The following is a 22,733-nucleotide window of genomic DNA, read 5'->3' as shown; positions in this document are numbered from 1 at the left end:
ACAGCGCACAGCCATCGCGTCTGCGCTATGCGGGTTTCCATTCACTTGATTCTCGTGCGCTTGCCTGAACGCCCAGGACATCTCCCTCACTTGGCAGAAACTTGTTTGTCGTAATCCTTCCTGCACAGTAGCCGATCTGGCACGGCTTGCTCCAATCACTAACGCTTCGGAGCCGGGTCTCTGGCTGGGCGCCGTCTGTTCGGCCCGTTACCGAATGCTCTGCCAAGGACTGCAGTCGCTAGCGTCGTGCGTGCAGCACGAGGATGAAGTGAAGCGCCAACGGGCCGGAAAATGACTGTGGGCTTAGGCTGTGTTCGACGCAGTGCGTGACCTTGGCGTTGTTCATCGCGGCTGCCAATGTGGATGCTTGAGTAGCACAGATTAAGGCAAGTTGGGAGGCCGAAGACGAGACGGCCTCGGCAGAGTGCTCTGAACACAATACGTTAAGAGGCGTTTTCATTAATTCTATAAAAAATTTCTTCTTGTATATTTCAGTAGGCAGGAGTGTGATGCAACCTGTGTTCCGTGGTTGTGTGCACAAGGATAGCACATGCAGTTTTATTAAAACAAGTGCACCGGTATTCCTCACTTGTTTATTCGCGGTTTAATTCACCTTGCCCATGCAGAAAGATTCAGAATGCCAGGACTGTCAACTCCCGTGCATCGTTGCCACCGTATTGAGAAAAATGGGCGATGAGCGTATTCAACGAATACCTCCAGATATTCCGCTCATTTGCTTGTGCCACCAATTCTACTTCATTGATGCAATCTCAAGGGCACACTATCGGCTCGTTGATTTGTCATTTTATTCATTGGAAGTATAATTGCAATTACAACTGCTTTGCTACCGCCATTACTTGCTTACTAACCTCCGCCTGGTCTCTGGCTTGCGCCTTTTCTGACAAATTGTGACAGTACACTGTGTGGCGCAGGACTGTACGGTGACACTGCGTAAGACTAGGAATGCCTTTGCGGGTTGCGTGACAGTGCCCACAGAAATAGTTCGTGTGTACGTGCGTGTGCACTTAAGTTTTTTTTTTTCCTTTTTCTTATCCTTCTTTCTTTCTCACCTATTGCGTCCCCTTTCCCCTCCCCCAGTACAGGGTAGCCAACCGGAGATAATCTCTGGTTAACCTCCCTGTCTTTCCTTTGCCTTTCTCTCTATCTATCTCTCCGCCTGGTCCCTCGGCTAACCCTGCCTACTTCCCACAAAGTCGCCGTATACTCTCTCGTGCACCAGTCTTAAGAGGGCTGCCTTGTGGCAAACGCCCCTTCCGACTACGCAGTGAGCGAAAATTTAAGAACTGGAGAGCTTAGCCTAGGTGAAGGCATGCCATACTCCAAATGCGGTCGGGGATGTAAGCAGTGCCTCTGCTCTGCGCACTTCCCACGTAGCAATCCCGCGAGACACGGGCCTTACAGTGAACACATGGCAACTCACTCCTTATCGGGATCGAGCAGTGTGAACGATCTCCCTGAGGAAGCACTGCCCGCAGCCGTTAATGGGATCGTGATAATCGCACCCGATCGGTGTCTGATCGATCCACGGCCGAGCGCCTCGTCTTCATGTGTGCGGGTGCGTGAAGGAGCAGCATTCGCGTGGCATGGCTGCACATGCCTTCCATCAGTGCGTCATTTTACATTCTCGCGTCCTCGGTCCCTCCTGCGTTTGCATGTCAAATATAGATGCCTACCTTCCCATTTTCCTACATTTTAAAATAGGCAGCCCACCAGTTTGTGCTGACCTGTCGGCATTAGCAGGGTCCCGATTTGTTCTTCATAAAGCGTGCGCAACGCATTCTTCTCTACCAAAGCCAAGTACGGCGATTAATCGGGCCACGTACAGCCACGACAAGGCGGCAATGTGACGATGGTCAGGCAATGGCATCCTTCACACGAATCAAGGTGCCACGAACACCGGAAACCACTGCTTGCTTTCCAGATGCTATAATCTCTCTCGCGTCCATGCGGTGCCCATGGGTGACAACGGTTGCCCCAGTGACGCATATTCGCCTTCACGCTTTGCCGTGCATGCAGTATCTCGTTCAGCATTCACCTAGAATTTAATCCTCGCATTACCCGTTCACCTGGTCATGCTAGCCATATCGCGTCCCGGGTGATCGCGCTCGTTCTTAATGCGACAGCATTATAGGTCCCATGAGGCAGAAAAGCCGGCGTTGTTGTCCGCAACGAGTGGTACCAAAAGTCACCGACGACGCAAAGAGTAAAAACGCGTCAAAAAATGTTCTCGTTGGCGACAAATTTGTCATGGAGGTCCCTGTAACTAAAGTAAGTTAATGGCTTTGATAAGAAAATTTTGCGAATTTAGGTCTGGGTGCACAGATACGGAACCCCGGCGTCCGAGGCGCGAGACGAGCACGCTTCCTCGACGCCTCCACGATTCTGGTTGATCAAACCCGTGGCCCAGTGCGTGCCTCATTGGGCACGTGATGGCGCAGCCAATGGGGAAGAGGTAGCGCCACGTGATGTGTGTAAAACGGGGGCATGAAATAGCATTAATGTGCACTTGACCGCCGCTGAGCTGCCCTTCGCATTATCAACTCCTCGCAGGCAGGCAAACGGTTTGAGACGCTTGACGTGTTTGATTTGCCCTTACAGAAGCGCAGGCGAGAGCTTGCGCGGACCAGGAACGCGCAGAAAGAAACTTTTCACCGATGGAATTATGCGTTCGCATTCACGCACGTAAGCAGCCTTAAGTTTTTCATTTTTAACTGCTTTATAGTCGTCGCGGCGTATAGTGCATATTGGTTTATCGTTCATAAAAGGCCTTCAACCGACCTACTGCCACGTCAGTGACGCAGGCGGTGTTTACTGCCCTCATATCTGCCATTATAGCCTGATTTATTTTCTTTGTCTAGCGCATGCGCTCCCTAAGCAAGCACAACGCATCCCACGAACGCTCTCGATGATTCAATCAAAACTACGATCATTGCTATCACCGTTCTAAGCCGTCGGCCATAAAAAAAAAGGGGGGGCAAGCAGTGTTTGCTTGTAGTACGCGGAAGCAACTGTTTGCTACAGGACGGCAGTGTACTGCGCGTCTTCTCAATGTCGCATCTTTACGCGCCCCGGCTGTTCGTCATATTCAGTTTTAGCTTAATTTCTGACCCCACTTGTCACAGTAGTGGCCGATTCTTTTTTACTCGTGAGCGTAAATGGCCCCGTATGCGAAGTCGGCGAGATCGTTCGAAGCCTTGAGGGTAGCAGCGAGTGCCGGCGGAGGAGGAAGGCGCCTGCTGGAGGTGGAGAGAATCGCGCCCTTCGTGCTTTGACGCCGCGGTGCCCCGCTGTGCACGCGTCCGTACGCTTGCGCGTAACCCGTGTTCACGAAGTCAAACGCAACTTTTTATTGCGAAAGCAATACTGCTCGCACTTTCGGCCCATCGGTGGTCGTAGCGCCTCCTTACACAGCTGCGCGTCACGTGACCGTGTGACGTCACGCCAGACTGAGACGGGGCCCCAGCTCGCGGCATCGATGGTGGAGGCGAAGCCTTGCGCACCGCTTCTGCGGCGCTACCGAGAGAGGGCGCTCGCTGGTGTGACGTCACGCTAGGAGGATAAATGGGGCTACAGCTCGGCTCCTCGCAGTGGTCGGCGCGCTGCCTTGCGCTATGTCGGATGATGTATAGCCATAAGTTTAACAAAGGGCAACCATGTCCACACCATCAGCCGAACCAAGGCGCAGGCAAGGGTATAGCTTTCGCAATCTTCCAGGCTTAACCAAGCTAAGCCTTCAGCCATGTTTTCTTTCATTTGGCCCTGACCAACTAAATTAGGCCAGCCCGAAGCGCGTCGAAATTCGGTAGGCATGCGCGCGCACTTTCTACGACCTCTTGACCAAGTGGGATGAAGCGCGTGCACGTGTTCTTCCCCAGTTTATTGCCGCATCAAAAATTAGCATTCGACATTAGCATACCACGAAGCAAAACTGTGAAGAAAACATTGAAGGTTATCGTGAAAGTAAACGAAGCTTGTCGTCTAGAGTACGCTTAGAGGTGTACGAATATACGAAACTTTCGAATAACATTCCGATCAAAAACCGAGGCTGCAAGGAAACTATTTCTTGACACGAATTATTCAGCATACTTATCGGTCGTCTCCCAGGTCCGCGTAGTGTCGCCTACATCAACTTAATCCTTCGTGAAACTGCGACTGGCGTCACGAATTTCCCGCTCCAATGCAAGGTTCTTGTGTGCTACCTCTGGATCGAGGATGCGTTCACGAAGGCGTACTCGTTCCGCATTGGAATTTCTGGCTCGTCTACGTACGACTCGTGTGGCATCGATGACGCTGAACACGTCCTGTGCTTTTGTTCTCGTTATGACGTCCAGCGCCCCACTCTCCGGACATCATTAGACCGGCCGGAATCGCGACCCTTTTCAGAAGCCAAGATTCTTGGACCGTGGCCGTGCTCCTCGCTGGCGCATAAAGCAACGAAGACGACAGCGGTCTCTGCGCCCCTTCGTTGAATTGGTGGGCTTCGTGTGTGCACGTGACTTGCACACTCTTCCCTCTTTCCTCAATGAAGGGTAGCAAACCGGACGCGCGTGTCATTAAGCTCCCATGTCTTTCTTTTTCTCTCCCTCTCCAAATACCAAACCGAATAGTCGCCATTGGAAAACCCGGATAATTCTCGAATATTTGACGTCCACTGCCCACTATGAAACATAAAATTTAAGCAGAAATGCGGCGTCTTTTATCCCATCAACGGTGGACATAGTGTACAAACGCATGCTGCATCGCTCAGGGAGCCGGGCTTTTCCGGCAAAGCTATCACTTGCAATAAAATTTCGTTCAGACGTGGCATTCCGCCTTAATTGCTTAGTACTATCTACGGATGAAGCACCTATGTCACCTATGTCCACGATGTGAATAGTATGTGTGACCAAGGCCTGCCCCCCCCCCCCCCCCTTCTTTTTTATCGGGTCTTCTTGTTTCTTTAACCGTGCCTTTTAGCGTATTTAAATGTCTGTCGCATCCCAGTTGTCAGACAAGCATAACGTGTCGTTTTCTATGTGTCTTCACCTCTGTCCGTGTCGTGGCCCTCCTGGAAGTTGCCATCGCAATTTCTCCGCGCCACGAATGCCAAGGAGCGACGCCATAATCCTAGTCATAACGCCTGTCATTCGTTGACCAACTTAGCAAATCTGCTCTGTGAAGTACGCGGATATATACCTACAAGCTGTACGAATAAGGTAGTTAGTCCGTTAAACCTTTGTCGGGACAACACCCAACGTGCTGCCTGTGGACCGACGGTATTTTTCACAGCGGAGCTGTTTTTGGCTAGGTTTCCGTGTATTGTTGTTCAGCGTCAACAAAAGCTATCAGCATCAGCAATGGCTCACGCGCACCCTAAGCAAGCAAATATGCAATGGCTCATTCCTCTCGTAATGTAGTGTGTGTGTGTGTGTGTGTCCAATGTATATTTATGCGTCCGTACCTTTCGCCACGATGACCACCGATCAAGACAATGTATTCGTATACCTTTGTACAATGTTCTGTGTCACGTGTGTGTCGTGTGCTAAACAGATTTGCTGGTCATCCACCTTCAGAGTAGAATGGCTCATTTTTCCCCCTTCGTTTCCAATTTCGCTACAGCGCCTCTAATGTCCCCTTGTGATGCTGTGGGAAGCTCCATCGACAGACCTCCGTTAGAAGTGGAATTGTTCAAAACTGCGTTGTCCGTATATTGCCAATGAGATCAAGTTAGCATTTCTGTATGCGTGCACGCTATCAATAGCACCCGTTCTGAGCGTACAGTCTTGGCTATGTGGACATCACGGAGGGTAGGCCATCCTCGCAATATTTTCGCGCTCAACTTGCATTAATATTGGCGTGCCGTATTTGCATTCTGCTCCAACTACAGCGAAGGTCGAGAACCAAGGGTAGATGTGGATGCGCACACCTGTTGATATATATGCGACGCCGAATTTAATGTGCCGTTGTCGGGTGGCAAATTATTTCTGGGTTTGCATTCTCTTACGCAACGTCATGTCCCAACAATCGATGAAAACATGTTCTGTGGTTTCGGACTTGTTCCAAACAATACATTTGGCTGTTATCAGGATGGAGGGACAATCTGTCATTCAAAGGTTGTATCTTCGGATTCACACAAATGCACCACGCGTGGAACCACGTGCCCTACCCCCAACTGACTATGAAGGCGCTAGTGTCACTATGCGGTCATTGGCATTTTTTTTTACCTCACTGTCGGGTGTATAAATTTGCACAAATTTACCCGAGGATAAATTAGAGCGTTTAATTTCCCCCTTTGCATTTTGCTCTTCACCGCATTAAGCAACAATGCAGCTTATAGAAACCAGCGCGAGCGATACGTAGCTTTCAGCTTGAGCGCCGCTCGTTGTTGGTGCCAAGGGAACGAGCCCTGCACAGACGTCTCGGGCGGCCCGTGATGGCGAAGGATCTGAGACGCCGTCGCAGCAAGTCAGCTGCTGCCTCTCTTCACACCGAAGCGCGTTTACTTGGACGCGTAGCCATGTTGAGCTAATCATGTTCGTGGGCAGGCCCGCTTCTCTGTTGTGTCCGCCACGTGCGCGCGCTCAACTCGACGTGCGTCGTTTCTTTGCCGATCGCTCTTTCGGGTGTGCGTCGGCGGCCGCCTCTGAATAATTCACGCGCCCATGGCAACCGATCGACAGCGATGCGCGCGTCACTGGTCGCCCTCCTCTGGCGCCGTTTTCGGCACGCAGGGCGTGTTCTCCCTTCCGCTCTTGCGCGCACCGCCTGGATTCTGCAGCTTTGTTAATTTAACCGGCTCGTTTCGGGCAGGCCGACTTGTGTTCTTCGTGTTCACTGAAACAAACAGTACCGGGATTCTCGGCGTTGACTGTCATGCATCCGTTCAGTACGGTAATAGTAATGATGCGATTTACTGTGCAGTCAGGTGGCTCTACTTGCGGTAACCTGCCTCTAACGTTCCTTACCATTTGCCGTGAGAATTAGAAGCTGGCTTTGTTGATTTTCGCTCGACATGGCAAACACTGTGAGCAACGTGCCAAGCAATACTTGTTGTCTTCAAACATTTGACAGCGAAGCTGTTAGCCGCTCGTTGGCCGGCATTTATCGCGGCGTCGTCCGTGGGCAAAAATGTGGGCCTCCCAGAGGTTGTGGAATACCGAGCCTACCCGTGACGGAGATGAAGCAGGCTTCAAGCACTCGGCAAAGAGAAGTGAGAAGTGCATACAAACTTTGGTATCGCGCGTACAACATACAGAACAGCGTTTCAATAAAGAACGCGGTCAAAACAAGCATCCGAACCACATGATCAATCATACGGTACTCCTGATAACAATGCGAAACACGTAGCGCTCCCTGCATACGTTTTCCAGCAAATAACTGTTGCGCCAGCTACCGCGGCGACGGCAGCTTGCGACGTGGGGAGTGACGTCACTAGCCTTTCGTATATGAAAAAACCAGCCTAGCAATTGATTTCATTGTTGTTGCAGCACCGCTATGGGTAGTTAACGCATACTTAGGGCTCCCGAGGAGCAGCGTGAATACGAGGAGTGGCAAACAAAAAAAGAAACGGCAATGCGATGTAAGATTCGTCGGACGATCTCGCCGCTGCCACCATTTGTTAGTTGTCGGACGATCTACGAGCTGTAGGCCGATCTCACCGCTGCCATTCAGATGTAAGATTTGGCAGTCGTAGCTGTAGGAAGGAGCTCGACTCTTCGTCGGGACTTCGGAGAGCAGGATTTATTTACATGTTATTTACAGTTGAACATGAGATACATCGACAGTCTAGCGTGACTCCCAAATGGAGCCCGCAAGACAAAGCATACGGCAAACGAGCACACAGCTCACGAGTACATTTCGAGCACGACAACGAGCAGACTCTAGCAGCCGACAATCGCTGCTTATAAGCACTCCGCTCGACGTCATAGTTCGACGCCATTGAAGATGACCCGCCCTTTTGGAGGAGGAGGGCTCACATACATGTACACACACACACACAGTTGCTATGGTCCGGAGCCGACGTCAGAGGGGCTTCATAGAACTCTGAGCCGTCCGGGTAGTGCGCCTGGGTAGCACATTGTCTTGCGTCTTGGTCGGCGCGTAGGAAGGAGCCTTTGTCGGTGTTCCCGCGGCAACTACCCCACTCATAGCAGAACAGGGCGGCGTTGTCGTGTTGCGCACAAAGCCTGCTTCGTCGAATTCGGAGCCGACCCGGGTGGCGTCCCGGGTAGCACATTGTCTGGTGTCTCGAAAAGCGCATGGGGAGGTTCCGCCAATTACCTCCCCTCGAGAACTCCCCTGAGCTGACCCCTCGCCACGTGGCTGCCGGTTATCCGCAGTTCTCTGAAGTGCGCCACCGTCTCGGTTGGATCGGAACACGTGCAGCGGGCTGAAATAGCTGCCGGCCGATCCTAACAGCGACTAGCCGCGGCGTCCTGTGAAGATTACGATTACTGCCATTGGTACCATTACTCTAAAGCAACAAAGCATTGCACACCCGCCACAGCAACCGTAGTGTTAGTCTTCAGCAGATTCTCTGGACATCCACTTCCGCAGGACCCGAATAGCGAGTCAATTTTCAGTGCTTTTAAACTTGCGCATCAATTTTTCGTTGGCCCTGCAACAATGAGCAGCTGCCACCACCCAAAGCCTTCAGTCTCTTCTTCGAATAGTAATCATTTATAAACAAGGGGACGCTGTGCACACGTCTTGTTTGTATCTCGTGTCCCGTCGTCTGCGCTGTGCTCATAATCATGTCCTCTGCAGGACGAAGACCGCTCCCAGCGATCTCCAATTATCTGTCGTGTGTTAGCTCATTGTAATCTGTGCTTGGAAATTTTCTAAGCTAATCACCTCCTAATTTCTGTGTAGTCCTCGACTGTGCACCCCTCCCTTTCCTTGGCTGTCTGAATAATTCTTGGCGTGGAAGGAACAAGGCGCACAAAGCAAATACGCGCCGGTTAGACATCGTTTTTCCTATTCTTTGTTACGTCATTTTCCGTTCGTGTAACTCCCGTTACACGCAGATAAAAGAACGAATATCGCTAGAACAAAGCCGAGCTGGCCTTCGTAGCCGTCAAGATAAGTGAATGCCACACATTCTTTTCTCAAAGGTCGATGAGTCGACAGCCAATGCAAGAATTCACTTGCTTGTACAGTTATGCTTACAGAACAGCACGAACAATGTTAGCCTTTTGCGAACTGGCGACCTTGCCAACTTTTCAATCCACTTTAACTGTGCACGCGAGTGCGAATCGCAAGAAAAACATAAGAGGTTTTCTCCAAAACTACGCACGAACACAAAGGAGACAACACGAACGCTTGTGTTGTCTAATTTTTTGTGTGCGGGGTTTTGGCGCAAAAGTCGTTTACTGTGTCGGATAAGCTAGCCCAGCAGTTCACTTTTCCAAAGTATAGCGAATCATGGCCTCTGTAGGATCTATACACCAGTTTGCGATGCGCACAAAGGCGGGAGAAGGGTGGCAGACGGCATCGTTGTCATTCAGCTGGTCTTGAATAGTGTCCCTCGTCGATCATCTGAATTTTCCACATTCTCCTTGGCGCCCTGTCCACACATCACAATGTTGAATGACCACCACTGATTAAAGAACGCTAGCCGCCAAATGATGGCGTAATATTTAGTTTTGCACAGACTGATGCAAAAGCTAAAATCCCTAATAAAGCGCTTCCTGCCTTTCCTATCTCTAATAAAGCACCTTGCCCAGCGCTGCTAGTCAATTGTACCGAGGTTTGACTACGGTGTCGTGATAGCATGAGGTAGCTTTGCCTCTGAGCATTCCTAATCAAATAACGCTAAACCTGTCCGAATGAGACTTGCATAATATATGTACATTACACGCACACACACGCGCGGACTGATGAAACAATGTTTTTACGAAATCAATGAAATTTGCATGTCTTCCTCCGCAATAAAAAAAAAAAATATGAAATCTATGCATCACTGTCCGTGTTAATGGAGGACGTCAGTATTTGTGAAAGAACAAAGGGTGTTGTAACTGAAATTGACGTTTTAACTTGCGTTGAGTTTCCATGTTGTAATAGGAAAACGGAAGCAACCGAATTCGCAAAGCACTCCCATCTTATCAAAGAAAGTATTCGCACTTCGTTTCGAAAATCACGTACAGGTCATATGTGGCAAAGTGCCTTGCCTTTCAAGTTGAACTTATTCACTGTATTCTCCCGCTCAGCCGACCAATACATTACAGTACTTATTATAGTACTGCTGACACCCGGTTGGAATATGTGCGCTTTTGCATATTCAGTCAGCTTCCTGCGCTCCCTAGCAAACGCCGACTTTTCGGTGGGCGTTCGAGTCCCGTGTTTTTTCTTTTGGTCCGTGTTTGTTCTTTCATTGTCAAAACATTACAACCTCGCCCAATTTATCTCTGGAAACTTTTATGCTGGCGTCTTCAGCCACTTTCTCTGTTCCGACTCTCTGGGAACGAGAGTCGCGCAACCTATCTGTTCCCGTGAGTTCATTTTTCTAATATAGATACCGTAGCCATACATAGGCGTTCTAGATTGTATGCTACTGGGGAAAAAACTGTCAATGACTTCTCTGCGGTATGACGGTATAGGGGACATAACGGAACATTTTAAATTGCACTTAAATTAGGCCATAAGTACATAGATTCAAGAAACGTGGCGAACGTAGCTTTTTCCTCTAAAATTATAGAAAAGGCCATGAACGCGAAATGTTAGTGAAGCTAAAGAAAGCGAGAAAGAGAAAAGGTGTGCCACTAAAGTTGTCATAACTTTCTTCAATATATATATATGTATATATATATACTGCAATACACGAACTGAAGCGAGTGACTTCACAAACATATCCACTTGGAAGGAATTTTGAAACTAGTCCCGGTTTTGAAGCAAAGTTACGTAAAATGCACTATTCCTCTTGCCTTTTTATGCATTCAAGCTCCAAAGTTACTGAAACATCAATATATATAATATATATATATATATGGGGGGGGGGGGGGGGGTTATGGTATGTGCGTGTGGGTACGGTGAGGCAGGTATTAATACCGACGTACTCGGTCCGTGAGTGTTAACTTCCACTTTCTCGCCGCTGTCTTCGGGATTGCGTGTTACTTGTTCGGGGCACAACTTCGCTCAATAAAACGCTATATTCGTCGCTCAGTTTTGGCAGTGTTTCGTTCTTCCCCATCACTACGTGGCTGGATGGTAAATGGAGGAGGGTGATAAAACGTACGTCAGGACGTGAAAGAAGTCGCTAAATCCTTTTACGGTAGCGCAACTCTTGTAGCGACCCCCCTCCCTATGGACGGCAGCACTCGTAAACGTTCGTCGTCGCATATCACGCAAGGCGCAGTTTGGGGAACGCGGTGCTGAGCACGAGACGACGGGCGCGATTCATTGGCGCGGCGACCGCGTTCAGATGGGGGCGGAATATAGGTGCACATTGAAAAGCCCTGCGTGTGTCAGATGTGCCTTTCTGTTGTTCTTGTTCAGCTTGCGCTACAACAAAATATTAAACGTCCCGGGTGGCCAAAACTGATTTTAATCCACTGCGGTGTCTGATAGGCCATGTGCCACTTCGGAATGCTATAGGCGCCATAATTTGATATTTCGTGAATCTGCACCTCTGATTGCCCCATATCGGTGCAACTAGAGATCGGGATTTCGTGTGATGAAAAGCCGGCAGTAGGATGTGTATCTGTATACGTGTATGTATACACGTATGTATATACATATACATATGTATATGTGTGTGTGTGTGTGTGTCTGTCCTGCTGCCGGCCATAAACCTAGGGAAGACCCATGGAGAACAGCCGCATTGCAGGCGCCCGTGCATAGCCACAGGTGGCGCGAAGGTTCGTCGCGTACGCATTCGAAGCTGTGCCATCGCTTCGCGTGGGTTCGTGCGCAGCTTTACAAGCGCCACGACTGTGGAGCCCTGCTCGACGACAACAAGTCTCTCCGCACACCAGCTCGCGGGAGTGTGTGCGAAACGCGCACGGCGCTGTGTAGCGGGCGGTCTGCATGTTTCCCCTCGGTTTGGCTCCGCTCTTTCGAGCGGAAGGTGCCGCCGACGAGACGAGACTCCCGCTGCCGAAATGGGTTCCGCGCCTGCAGCCGCTGGGCCCGGCACACCGTGGCCTCTCTGTTCTTTGCAGCCTGCTCGCTCCGTCGCGACGAGCCTCCGCCGCGATGCCGGGCGCCTCCCTTCGTGGCTCCGATCGTTTTCCGCGTCCCCACTTTCCCGTGTTGTGCTCGAGCGCGTTTCTCGCCCTCGCTTCGTCTGTAGCCAGCACGGGCGGCCTGGAAACGCTCCAGGAGCTCGCGAAAGGAGGAACGCTGCGCTCCTGCAAGCGGCAGAGAGCGGCTCGATCTTCGTTACGCTCGGTTCTGAAAGGCAACAATTCCGTTCTGGTTAGCCATTTTTGTAGCTGCCGTCGGGAGGATTATGTAATTCTGTTCTTTAGTTGGCCGCAAGTCAAAGAAGCAGCGACGGCATTAGTCAAGTTTATCGCTCATTTGTCGGTGTGATTAAACTTTCAGAGCGCCTGTCGTCAGCTGGCGTACGAGCTACTGTCCGTCCGAGCGCTGGTGCTCGGAACGTGTAGCCGTCACAGCTGGCCTGGCTTCACTGAAGGAAGATCAACCTCGACCCTTTGTTGCTCTCGGTGCCCTTCTTGCGGGTCACGACCGAACCCAGGGACCGACGTTTCCAGAGACATTAGCCACGTACATAAACTACGAGAACACCTAAGCACTTAAACGCGAGAACTGTCCAATTGAACGTGGCCCTTAGAGTTTTGCGCTGCGAATAATGTGCCATAGCGGTACGTGCTCCCCGAGCAGCAGCCTGCGCTCACACCGCCGCGTGCCACCTGCGCGACGAGACACCTGGCGCCACGGCAGCAGGTGCTCTGTGGAGGCGCGCTCGCAGCGAATGGGAACTCCGTCGAGGCGCGGTCGTGACGTGGCGTCGCAGTTGATGGCAGTGCGAGGTCACGTGCCGTTTCCCTGCTACAGAGGACGGGCGCCGGTTTTCTCGCTGCTCAATGAACCATTCGACGTTTCCGCATCAATAATGGCTCATTATGCAACCTTAGCAGACGCATCTACGCGACGCTGGCTTGGGTGCACTCACTACGCGCGCACATTTTGCGGCCGGAACATTGCTGAGACTGATCAGCAACACACGGGTCGTGGTCTTCAGCTGACGGCAACAATGATCACCGCTCTAGGCCAGCAACTACGAGTATACCAGGCAATGATATCCAGGCGCCTCCCGTGCAGCAGTATTCTGAGGCATGAATAGAATGAGTTTCCAATTCGTAATTTCTGTTGCCATGCTTACCAATCAACGCCAAAAGCCCTTCCAAGCTACCTGGAGCATTTCAAATGCATATTAGTTTATTAAACGAACATGTAACGCTGAATTTGCCCATAACTTGCGTTAGTTAATCACTGCACTTTGGGTTTTTTGGGTAGGTAGTTTCCCGCTAGGGGTGTTGAATTGCGAATTGTTTCGAGCATTGAACCCTTCGCTCACAAGCGATAACTCTTGTAGATTCTAGATTGCCGCACCAAGCTGCAGTCGGTGGCACAACGTGTGCGCAATGAGGCTTTTCTCGTGTCCCGGCTAAACCTTCGAAATGATCAAACACGGCCACTCTTTTGAACTCGTGCGTCAACCTCGGCAAACGTGGTCCACGCAAGCCCCCGCTCGCCGCCTCGCGCAGCGCTTTCGCCGTGTAGCGTGACTGCATCGCGGCACGCACGATTAGCCTTGAAAGCTGTCTTGTCCAAAACGGGAGCGAGCGATCTTCGAGCGCGGCTGAAAGCCTTTTGTCAACAACCGAGCGCCGAACTCGACTTCGATCAACCAAAAAAAGCCGGGCGCTCACACAACGACGCGAACCTAATTTATCGCGAAATCGTGGTGCCATTCTGCTTTATTTTCTTACTTAAATGGCGGGCTGCCACGACCTTAATGCTCCGAAAGATCAGCGTTCATGAATGAATGCTATCGAAGCTCGGCGCTCTTCCGATGGCCTTCTTTCGCCATGCGTCCGTAATAGATGGCTGCCAAGCGCTCGGTAGTACGAGACCTCACCTTCGACCCCGCGATGCGATGACAGAAAGTGCTTTAATGTTGCAAGCAGCCGTTTGCGCAATCCGATGCGCGAAACTCGCGTATTACGGCTCTTTTCGTTTCATATATTTCGAGCTTTCCAACCTCCCCTGTGTGGAAGGCAGCGTTCTACACGCCTCAGATTTGCACAACTGCCCATACGGTTAAGTTCAGCGATGTCAAGCAGTCGACGACGGCGCCAGCTTAGTGGAGTTTGTGTTGGACTTGCGTGCAGCCCGAGCCGGCAAGCAGCAGCTGCCCGCTGTGCCACCGTCGCATGCCACCGAGGTCCTGCGAGAAGTGATACTCTCCCCCCGTATTTGAATAGTCTCGAGTTACGCGTACCCTAAAATTTAATTTAAATTTATGTAGTTCATCTGACCTTCGACGCGGCAGCCATTTGCCTAAATGAAACAAATCGCTTTTGTTCACTCGTTCTTCAGCCTGTTTGCTGCCTTTTGGCGTTATTGCACTGGTCTATAATGGTTTGCTGATTTAAATTTGTTGTATATCCATTTAATGCTGATAACAATTATATACAGGTATCTTGTGACCGTCGGCCATCACAAAATGCCGCCAAGTAAAGCGGTTTGAACTTTTTCAGCTTTAAGCCACCGTCCATATTCGCAAATCATTCTTTGCGTTTTTGCTCGTTCACCGGCATTCGCACACTTGCCTGTCCTGAAGGCCAAATCGCGAACACCGCTTGAGAGAAAGCTGACCGTTTTAACCACTGCACGATGGCAGTTGCGTTGCAGTGACGTAATATGACCATGTTTTAACATGCGATTTACATGCGTACCAAGCACTGGAGTGATATTTGCTACACGCCGATTGAATGAAACGCGCCATTTTGGATATAGTTCGTGGAGCACTTAGTCGGCGTCGCAGTCATACGCTACGCGCGACAAAGCAGGTGCAAATTTATTTACGTATGCAGCCACATTATTTGTCAATCGAGAAACGCCTGTCAGTATATGTCAATGAATAAGCACTCTAAGAGACGCAAGTGTCTGCTTTATTCTGAACTGTATAACCGCGTCGTCAAGTGCTTCTGTAAACGCATTCATCTCTGAGGAAATGTATCGGTTCAGTGCCCCCCCCCCCCCCCCTCGGCAGGCGTCATGGCACCCGGTTATCTTTCAAAGACCAGTCCCGCAGAGTTCGCGTCCTGGACGCTCTGGAAGAAATAAAAGAAACGGTGACAAGCGTTGATCAGGCAATGCAGGAAACGGCTACAAAATATGCTGTCATCCTTGCGATGAATCAGCAAAATGCAGACATTGCAGGCCTTCGAAAGCGTGTGGAAAAACTTGAGATCAAGGTAAAAGAGCAAGAAATCGACAAACTTAGGAAATACTTGAATGACATCGATCAGTACGGCAGACGCCTGAATTTGGAAGTGCGTGGTCTGCCGCATCATGTCGATGAAAACTTGCTAGAAAAGTTGAACTCTTTAGCGGATGATCTCGAGCTTCCACAACTTTAGAAACAGGACATTGAAGCCGTCCATCGCATTCCGTTGAAAGTCAGGGCTGACTCAGCTGATGTTGAAAATGAAACAATTCGTAGAGAAAAATCAGAAAACGTCCCACCTATCCTGGTTCGCTTCACTTCTCGCGCGACCAGAGATGCTTGGCTCGGAAAAAATAAACGCAACTGAGAAAATCAAAATCAAAAATTTACCTGAATGAAAATCTCACAGCACAGAACAAAAAGCTTTTCTGGCATTTGAAGGCGCGGGCGGCTGAAAAAGAGTACAAGTTCACCTGGCACAGTAATGGAAAATTCTTCGTGCGTCGTGGTCCTCGTGATCGAGTTATCAGGGTTATCACAATGGATGACCTTGACAGAATAAGATAATTAGGAAGTATGGTTTTGTATGCCCGTTCTTCAAGATGGCAAATTCTTCTCAGGAAAGCAAGTACCACGACAAGCTTTCCTTCAGACAGAGCAGAGAGTTGCGTGATAGAAATCAGATTTCTTTGTTTCATTTGAATGCACAAAGTTTAACAAGCAAACATGAATCTGTCTGCATGCTTCTACATGAATTACAGTAGAATTTGATATTTTAGCGTTCTCTGAGACTTGGTTCTGCGACAAGTACGATGCTGTACACTTCTCAGGCTATAAATGTTCTTCACTGTCCCGAAAACATAAGAAAGGGGGTGGTGTAGCTATTTATGTAAAACACGATCTATGCTTTGATCTAATTTTTGAGTTTTCTGTAATGCACGAGCGCTATGAATCCCTCATGATTGAGTGTGCGAATACTATAATTGTGGTTATTTACAGGCCTCCATCCGGTGTTGTATCCATGTTGTTAGATTTCATTGAATGTACGTTGGATTTCTGTACGCAGCTTGGCACTCCCCTCGTTGTGACGGGCGATGTTAATATTAACCTGCTTTCAATCGACCGATCGAAACAAGCGTTTCTGGATCTTTTCGTTTGGCTACGAAAATGTTATTAATGTTCCAACCAGGGTGACGAACAATTCCGAAAGCCTACTTGACTTGTGTTTTACAACGCGATTAATTGGATTAGTCTCAGGTGTCCTCATCTCTGATGTAAGCGATCACATGCCTATTTTCCTGCTTTTTACACGTGAGACGAAAGTGTGCCGACAGCGCAAAAGTGACACGCGCTCACAGTACAGATTGATAACCAGGAACACGATTGCTGATTTTGAAGTGTCAGTCAGCAAAGCGGAATGGTCCGAAATATACGCATTGACGGATCCTGTCAAGGCATTCACTCGCTTTCTGAGCATAATCAAAGACCTTTATCACAAAGCTTTCCCTCTAAGAGAAGCTAGAAGAAGCAAGAAATGCAGGAAACCGTGGGTTGACACCGCGCTTCTAAAACGCATAAAGGAACGCGATAGACTATTCGCTACTTATATAAAGACAAGGCAACCAGAGTACTTAATGAAATACAAAAAGGTCAGGAATAAATTGGGCCGTGATATAAAGCTGGCAAGGGAGAGGTATTATGAGAATAAGTTCACTCATTCTTAATGATCCAAAAAAAGTTACGAAAACATTAAATGATCTGCTTCCGAACAGTGACCGTAATCCTGTTTTTGAAGTTATGGATGAAGGCGTATCTTTCACAGGGACTGCATTGGCTGATAAGATTAATCAGCATTTCTTACAATGTGGCGCGTCTGATGCGTTTGATGCTGATAGACCAAATTACAGGTCTTATATTCCATGTAGTATGAGCAGATCGCTATTTCTTGCACCAACAGTTGAGGCTGAAATAAGTAGCTTATTTCTAAAGTTAAAGAATTCCACAGCATGTGGTGTGGATGGCATAAAGGCAGAACCAATAAAAGCTGCGGCGCTGCATATTTGTATTGTCACACATATGCAATTTAATTTTGTGCACTGGCGCATTCCCCGATGAATTAGATTCCATGGATATCGGTAGTTTTTAAAGGGGGAGACAGGAATGACGTGAACCACAGACCGATTTCAGTTCTCCAAATCTTTTCCAAAATAGCAGAGCAGGTCATTAACGAAAGAATTTTAAATTTCTGTACTCAAAATATTATTGCAAAAAGCAATACGGTTTCCGAAAACACCAATGTACTGAAATGGCGTTGCTCAAGATCAAAGAGAAAGTAAGTAACTTTGAGGACAAACTGTACACAATAGGAGTATTTCTTGGCTTTAAAAAAGGCATTCGATTCCATTAAATATGATATCTTGTTACAAAAGTTAAATGAGTACGGCATTAGGGGAACTGCTCTTAACCTAATTAAAAATTATTTAACCAACCGGCTACAGTACACATACATTTGTCATTCCAAATCAGCAATGGGTGAAATCAAATACGGTGTTCCGCAGGGGTCCATCCTAGGGCCACTTCTTTTTTTTATTATACATTAATTACATCACAAACGTGCCTCTAACACCTGCCATAATCATGTGTGCTGATGGCACTAATATCTTCTTTTCTGGTGGAAACTTGCTTACTCTCCAGCAAGAAGCAAATATTTGGCTCGGTAATCTTTCAGACTGGCTTAGAGCAAATAAATTGGAATTAAACACTAAAAAAAACAAAATACATTATTTTTCGGCCTCGTAACAAGGGTATTGATGATAGCTTAGTATTACAATTCCGTGATGAAGTCATTATACGTTCTCCGTCCCAGAGGTTCCTTGGTGTTACGTTTGAAGAAAACTTAAACTGGTCCAGTCATGTCGGCAACGTTAAAACCAGCATTTTAAGATCCATCGGTGTTATTAATAAATTAAAGCGTCTATTACCTTCTAGATTAAAAAAAACAATTATACTATAGCCTAGTGCATTCGCGCCTCCAATATTATCTGTCTGGCGTACCACGACGAAAACCAACATCCATAGTTTACTAACCTTGCAGAAACGCATAATTCGGGTAATTCACAATGCGCCCTAAAGAAGCCCCTCCACTCCGCTTTTCAAGAATTGTATTTTAACATTAGAAAACCTTAACAAAAAAAAAACAGCCATTGCAATATTTAAAGAGGTAAGACTCAATGAAAGCCTTTTTTAAAGCATACCTCCCGAATGAACATAAATACAACACAAGGCAATAAACTTACAACAAAGGCAAGATCCGTACCAATTACGGCATGCAAAAGCAGGCATTCATAGTTGCAGATTTTCTGAAGCATCACCCTGGCTTACTATAATAAATGAATCACTGTCCCTAAACACTTTCAAAAACAAAAGTGAACATGTATTTGCTGTCGCTTCAGGTATGACTGTTCATTCTTTTGTACACACATAGCATTCAGTATTTCTGTTACGTATTACATGTACTTTTCATTTTTGTGTGTGTGTGTCTATCCACTTTGTGTACCATGCTTGCCCTGTGTGCTTGAGTGTTTTGTGCACTGGGAACGGGTCGGGGAAGGGGACTGACACTTAGTCAGGCATTCGTACCTTTTTGTCAGCCTCTTTGACAGAGATTCTCTATTTTTTTTCTGTCAAAATAAACATTCATTCATTCATTCACAAACAGCCGAAGAAATCGCCTGAATTGCGCAGTTCTCGAGTGTGTGCTTCACCTCACACATAGTGTTCGTGAGGCGAAGCATCTTATTTATAACAGGAGCAGGGAGGATGGCAACCGCAGAGATGGAAATGCTTGTTTCGAGATAACTATATTCAACACGCACCGAATATTGCGACAAGCCTTACTACATACGCGCGGCTGCGTTGCAGTTAGGCATCTGCTTAACGCGTTTCATATATGAATAAAGTCTAAAAGGAAAGGAATTTAGATTTGTCTCCCAATGGGTAGCATTCATTCTTTGGCTCAGCTCGTACTTTTCTTACCCTATGTTCAGTGCCCTATGTTCTTACCCTATGTTCAGTGCTTTTCTTTTCCCTTTTAGCCCACACCCAAACTTATGTTGAATTCCAATGGCGAACCGGAGCAAGCTTTTCTGCTCGTTTCGGAGCAAGTTTGTTCCAGTGGCGGAGTGGACCGGAACTCTGCGTGACGTATTTCCTTTACCACGTTTGTCTGCTGGGAGGCGCCACCGGTCACGACTCGCGAAGAAGCAAAGGCTGCTGCACGCTTGACGAGATACATTCCGCACTCTTAAATACAGGTGAACGGAGCTGAAGAAACAAGTGACCGGTGCGGAAGTGCTGGGAGTAAACAGCGGAAGGAAATGACAACACGCAAGGTATCCTGGGTAACTCGGCGACACAAGTTCCGCTTCCGCCTTGCTCCGGCGGCGCAGGCTGTGTTCCACTCGCGGATCTGCAAGCGTTGCTCTACGCCAGAGTCGAGTGCTCGCTCGCGGAGTCCGTCGGCTGCTCCGACTCCGCCATTGGAATTCAACATTAGGTTGGCCCGCCCACAAGTTTAGGTTGACCCACTCCCAGATTAAAGTTAGCCCATCCCAGCTCCGTGTATTCTCTATGGAGCCCTATGTGTTCCTGTGGGAAACATGTCACCCTTGCGTTAGACACGATTTTGCTACCGAAATTGCTAGGGTACTCGCCAAATAATGCTACACGTTAAAAAATAAAGTGTGCAGAAATTCCACTGGAGTGCCCTAAGAATGCGTAAGCGTACCCCCAAATAGCAAGTCGGCCCACCCCTGCTATAGGCTTCCCCATACATTTTCGATAGAGCCCTATACAACTCTATGGGTGGGCATAAATCTGATCATACGTGTACTCTGTGATCATTTTTTTTTCCAATTATTCCTTATCCCTTATAAAGCTACCGGTCATCTACGTTTGCACTTATGACGATTAAATGTCGTAGCAAATTACGCATTTTTGTGCAGATACATTGCATTACATTTTTCGCCTGACAGATGTTTCTGGGGTACTCGCCAAAGAATATGCTTACGCATTAAAAATTTTCACGTTACAAGCGTCGCTGCGTTATAAGACGTTTGGGTCCTGAAATATTAAGATTACGATTATAAGCAATTTTCATGGCCATACTTTTAGAGTTCGGGGCACGTTAAAAAACCCTAGGTGGTCCAAATTTCCGGAGCCCCCACTACGGCTGTCCTCATAATCAGAAAGTGGTTTTGGCACGTAAAACCCCATTATTTCATTTTATGGCCCTACTTTATAGCAGCAAAAAAATTGTACGATAGCGAATAATCAATGAAATAGGGCTTATTCATTAAGACATGTCGCGATTGCGAAAGTAACTGTTCAGTCTCGAGGCATGTGTACTAAGACTTGGCATCCAATTAGAAATGCAGCTAGGAAAATAGCGCCTAAAAGCTTTGGCGTTCGGTTGATCGCCTCCCCGAACACCTTCTTTAATCGCTGCGGTGAACAGTGGACCACCGGATTTCGGTGACGGGTGCTCGCGAAGTAAGTCTCTGACTGGCTACAGTTCCGAAACTGCAGCATGATCGGTCGAATTAGTTCGGCTGCCAATCTCGAAACACTCTAGTGGTGGCGCACGTTTAGTCTTGCATGTACACTCGCGGACAGAATAAAATGGACCACGGGATCTCCGAAAACGTTCGATTACCGAGCAGCCTGTAGCAGTAACCAGTAAAACTGCCCACGACAACGTTGTTAGCATATTCTAGTCGAGGTCCAAAATGCAAATACCAGATTGTGAGGTTGCGGAGATATTCAGCTTTTTCTTAGATTTCATGGTCCGTAATATTTTGTCCGCGACTGTACGTACAAGTATGTGTCTGTGTGCGCTAGCGTGTCCTTTTCATAGTTTTTAATGTTCGCTGCGCATTCCTATTTTTTCCCCATAAGGGAATCGGAGTAGCCGGAAGCACGCTTCTTGCAATCTTTATCACTGCACTACAGTTAGCTCTGACGCAACGGCAAATATGTACCAAATGTATCTTTTCGTTGATCATTATAATCGTACTTGTTATACTCCGTATATTCTTGAATGAAGTTCAGATTTGTTAGCCTATCGAGATACGTGGAAGCATTATTGCGTTGGCGTCTGGTATTTGTGACCTGTACGCATTACTTTCTGCATAATATAGGGCGCCCAGAATTATGTGCCTGTGTTGAATAGACTGGTTCTGTGCGTGTTGAAAGGACGAGAGGTGACATTTGTGTTTTACCCCAGGAAGCAACACTGTAGGTGATATGGCTGTGAATGAACGCGACGTATAAAGATAGTTTCACGTAGTATTTCTGCGGAAACCCGCAAGGCGGTGAGAAGTAAATAATAAAGGGGAAATGAGACATCCACCCAAACGTAGCTAAGTGCTACGTTATTTGTAAATTTGACTTCGCCCTGCCATCTGCTAGCCGCCTGGTTAGCTCAGATGGTAGAGCGGCTGCCCCGGAAAGGCCGTGATCCCGGTTTCCCAGGACCAGGACGAATTTATCTTCAACTGCGAGGCTTTTCTTTCGAGGAATCTGTATGGGTTTCCTTTGCAGCACTCAGCTACGTCAGGGTGGATGTCACATTTTCCTTTTATAAAGATACGAATGCGTTTGCTGCAAAAAAAATTTAATCGCGAGCATCAACTATGTCGTCTATGATGCCACGATGTCCGTTGAGTGCAATGTCAATTCAGTGCCGCTGTAAGATGCCGGGGGTCGGAAAAACGTTGGCTGTCTGTCATTCGCCCCCACAGTCCCTGATTGTCTAAAGCACTAACAGTTCTATTCCCACGAGCGTCGGCCACCGCAGGGATGTGTCCCCGCATGTAATCCTCGGAGCAGGGAAGCGGCTGCAGAGCTCCGTTTCTCCCATCGAGAGCTCGCATGCGGGCGCGATTCTGAGGCTTCGGTTTCCCAACTATACATGTACAATAGCAACGCTTTCAGGCTGGTGTGTGTACTTTCATTTCATCGCTTTTTTTTTCTGCCCATAAGCCTGTACGAATATTTCCTTTTTGACAGATAGCTATACACTTACGGAACAATTTCCCCGCTGCTCCTGTTCGTTTCGTGTGAAGTGTATATTGCGTGTGTGACATTTTGTACATGTCATAAGAAGCCAACAAACATTGACACCAAGGACAACATAGGAGAAATTACTTGTACTTACTAAATGAATCGAACAAACTATAAATGAAGGGTAAGAGCATCGCACGCGGAATGCGAAGACGTGGGATCATGCCCCACCTGCGGCAAGTTGTTTATT

At 48.1% G+C, this 22,733-nt stretch overlaps 1 protein-coding gene across 1 annotated transcript in view; it reads left to right on the top strand.

The window, feature by feature from the left end:
* The window catches only part of trol (terribly reduced optic lobes), a 591,503-nt gene that overhangs the window by 191,160 nt on the left and 377,610 nt on the right, over positions 1 to 22,733 (top strand). The gene's annotated exons all lie outside the window — the stretch shown is intronic.

Source organism: Dermacentor andersoni, chromosome 3, assembly GCF_023375885.2.
Source record: "Dermacentor andersoni chromosome 3, qqDerAnde1_hic_scaffold, whole genome shotgun sequence".
Lineage (NCBI taxonomy): Eukaryota > Metazoa > Arthropoda > Arachnida > Ixodida > Ixodidae > Dermacentor > Dermacentor andersoni.
This window is presented reverse-complemented; position numbering and strand designations above follow the sequence as displayed.